Source organism: Neophocaena asiaeorientalis, unplaced genomic scaffold (genome assembly GCF_003031525.2).
Source record: "Neophocaena asiaeorientalis asiaeorientalis breed wild unplaced genomic scaffold, Neophocaena_asiaeorientalis_V1.1 scaffold196, whole genome shotgun sequence".
Taxonomy (NCBI): Eukaryota; Metazoa; Chordata; class Mammalia; order Artiodactyla; family Phocoenidae; genus Neophocaena; species Neophocaena asiaeorientalis.
In genome coordinates, this window is record NW_020173929.1 from 1,446,766 (window position 1) to 1,450,935 (window position 4,170).

Here is a 4,170-nt window from a genome sequence, read left to right on the forward strand (position 1 = left end):
TATGTATTCGATACATATTGGTTATTCTTGCCCACCCACCTCCCCCAGCAAAAGCAGCTGGACTTTATTGCAGGGAAGCTACAGAGGAGCAGGGCAAGTGAAGGTCTCTGCAGGAACTCCCATCACTGAGCAGGATTGCCAGGTCTTAGATCTGTCTGGAAGGCAGGAGAGGATCAGAGTTGTGTCTACGTTGGTCCATCCTGCAGGCTGGAGGCCCAGGCCCTCACTACTTGGAGCCAGGGTAGGAAACGGCCTTACCTGTTTTCCCCAGGGTCTACAGCAGAGTGTCTACGCTGTGCTCAGAGTTGATGCAGACCTTCTTGTTGGGCAGGTCAATGTCAAACTGAACTCCTCCCAGCTCATTGACAACCTGAGTGACTGCATTAGAGCAGCCTTCACAGGTCATGTCCACAGAGAACTCGTGCTTTGGCATGACTGAGGAAGTGATGGCAGTGGCGTTGGTGATGCCTCCCCCGCTCTACATATTGGTTATTCTGATGAGAAGAGCTATCATCCACAGAGACAGGTGTAAATTTCCTGTAATCTACCCGGGGAGATAAAAGATATCACTCAATGACAGACTTCATCATCAGGCCACACCCCTGTCTTTCCAGCTCATACTTAAACTGTGCTTTATCCCCAGATCTCTTGGTCTCTAGTCATTCAACCTGGCTTCTTCCAGACCCCTATCAGCTAAGCCAGTCACCAGAGTTCAAGAGGTCATCCATATCTGTAGTTAGACCCTTCCTCTACATACAAAATTGATGATCAAGTAAGTTTCTTGAAGTTCTCCTCACTGGGAGGAATGTGGCTCATCACTGTCCTTTCAGTGACACCTGTGGTTTCCAAAGAATCAGGCTTAAATGCAGCTCTTCTGACTCCATTGCTGTCACCCTGGAGGGTATGGTAGGCAAGAGAGAGAGCAGCCAAAGATGACTGGTATGGTCAAGCCTCAGAGAAAATGATAGTGGGACTTACTTCATTTCTGATGTTTTAATTTAATTTCTGATGTTGACCTAAGAGACTGAAATGAGTTCTCTCCTGGCAAAGACAGGGTTTATAGTTCCCCCTCCCAATGCCAGAGGAGAAAGGAAAAATGGAAAATTAAGGCCCCCTCCCTTAACCAACCTACTTCCCACAAAACTTGACCTTCTTGTATCTTTCTAATTAATGGTTGGTCTATTTGTAACATTGGAATATATAGAGTTACTGACTACATTTCTAATCAGTTAACCCTAAACTGCATTTCCCCACAAGCTAATAAACAAGGCTGCCTCAGTGGAGATAGAGTTCCATTACTCCCTCCCCCAAGTGATTGCCTCTATCACCTTAAAACAAGCTGAACCCTGGGCTTCAGTTTCATCAACAACAGAATGAGGGTGATGAACTACTCCAAGTTTCCTACCAGTTGAAATACTCAGTGATTTTTTAATGGGATGGAAGGAAGGTTGGGAAATGCGGGGAGAGTGTTCATGGACATTTTCTAAGGCATCACTAACTTCTAGTCAATAAACTCAGAAGGAAGTGAAGATGGGAGTGGGGGAGGAGGAAAGGCTCTTTTAAGTGGAGGGTCTCAATTCATCTTGCAACCAAATTGTCTTTGTTTGTTTGGTTGTTTCTAGAAAGGAGTATGTAAATGATTAAATGGAATTTCTGAATGGGTATTTTAAAAATACTTTTTGTATTTATTCATTCAATAAATATGTATTTAGAGCCTAATATAATGTCAGGAGTAGTGGTAAGTACTGAGGATACAAGGATGAATTAAACACAACTCCTGACTTTAAGGAACTCATGATCTGTGAGGGAAAGGGGCAAATACACAACGAATTGCAATGCAACAAGATGGTGTTAAATATAATAAATATAATAAGCACCATAGAGTAATTGAAAAGGAAGCAATTGGTTTTGCCTTGGAAAGTTGGGGAAATGTCATGGAAGACATAACAGTTGACCTGGATAAGTTCCGTAGGCAAAGACTGGAATGAACATTTTTACTTAAAACAAGAACAACAAGGCTCATTGTAGACTTTTGAGGCAATCTAGATCAGACTTAAACAGCGTGGTAGGGGATTATTTGAAAGAGAACATGAAAAGTTTGCAGTGTTGGGAGTATATTTTCAGTAGGGAAGAAGACATTCTTCAGATAATGCCATCAATTTTACCGAAAAGATTTTATGATGTTATTTTGTAGACATGTTGTAACATTGGAAATATACTTGCATTGACTTAGGATAAACTAGGGAAATTTCACTTAATGGGCAAAGGAACATCATATATGGTGACAGAGTAATATTATTTTTAAAATACTCACTACTTCGCTGTATAGTAGAAACTACCTCAACATTGTAAAACTATAACCCAATAAAAAATAAAAATAAATAAAATTTACTGTTAAATAAATAAAATACTAAAATTTCCCCTTAATATCTTTTCTCTGATTTATGTGACATAAACAAACTACATAATGGTGTGAGGGACTATATAGGTTTTATTGCCACTTGTTTGGTATTGCCTGCATAACTCATTCTCAGTACCAGTTGTGGGTATCAAACTAAGTGCCATAAAACATATCATGCCACTCCACTTCCTACACCTTCCATACAGCCAAAACTTTAGTGCTCACAAAAATACTTATAAATGAATAGTTAGTAGTGAAAAAAAAATTTTTTTGTTTTATTTAGATTACAGATCCCCAGTCTGCAATAAGAAAAGTAAATGTTGTAAGGAAGATTTATGTTACTTCTCTGCAGGATCTCATATTATCTGGCAAATTCCTTCCCCAAAGAAAACCACTTTTCAAAGATATCCTCAGTAAATGCATACTTGGATTAACATAAAATTGGCAAAGTCACTTGTGTCCACACATTTGAATTCATTTGTAAATAACGACTACTCACTTCCTTGCTTCCCCACCCCGGACCAGACTCCAAGCATCACAGGTGCCGAAAGACTTACAAAAAGGAATGAATAGGAACAAAAGGATGTAGGCGCCAGAAGGAAAACAGAATCTCCCAGAACAAAATTAATCTCAGAAGGAATAGCAGATCCAATACCAGGTATTACGGAAGTTTAAACTGCTTTTTAAATGGTGAGATAATGCATCAAATTTATTACTTCTACTATGCCTGTCTGATTTGCTTAACCTTTAAGTCAGGCTTATCTTGAGGGATAGATTTCTCTGCTAAGCACATAAATAGGTGTTAAACCTGTATTGATTTTTTAAGGGTGGTGGTCAATAAACTTTACGGTTTTTTTAAACTTTTACTTTATGCCTTAAGGACCAAATGATGATTTCTATGATCCCGAAGTTTCACTACTCGTGAGTTACTGAAGAAACACAGCTCTGACATACACTAGAAGAACCGCAAATAATCTTTAATTTACCCCCCACAAAACAGCTTGGAGGTCTGACCGGAAATGTCTGGGTAGAGTCCTGCTGAAGTTCCAAGTCTCAAACAAAAAGTCCAACACAACGTGTGCACAGTGAGTTTAAATTTATGGTAATTAAAGTCATCCAGATGGTAGCTGCATTAATCAATGAAGAGGCAGTATTTATCTTGGGACAGACGATTCTGAAACCCAGAATGAGAAAAATCGCCAAGGAGGGGGTGGGGACAGTTAATAAGAGCCCCTGGGAAAAGTCCTTCAACTAGGATTGGAAAATAATACGTTTGAATTGGAATCTTTTTGAATGTAAATCTCCCCTAACAGCAGGAAAAGGGTCCTCTAGCCCACCAAGCTTTGGGCAGGAAGGGAGTAAACGGAACTGTAAAACAGCCCGCTCAGCTGTTTCTGGTTTGGGACGAGGAGCAGAGAAAGGAATCGCGATGTGGGAACTGAGTATTTGTGTCGCTCAAAATAACTCGAAGGGTCAAATAACGAACTCCAGGCAAAGCGCTGACAAGCCTCCCCCTCTGTAGCACCCTGAGCTGGGTTTCCGTTCAACTTCCCCTCCCTCGCGAGGACTAACGGCAGGCGCGGCCCCTTCCCACGCGGGGCGCGGCGAGCGCGGACAGCTCCCCTTGGAGCAGACGAGGGCGGGAAGTCCGCGGCCCGTTGGGCTAGGGCTGGCGGGTGCCCCTCCACGTTCCCGGAGCCGGCTGGGCCGGACAGGCCTCAAGCCTTCTCCGCCCCGGCTGGCCTTCCAGAGGCGGCGGTGGCGGCGGA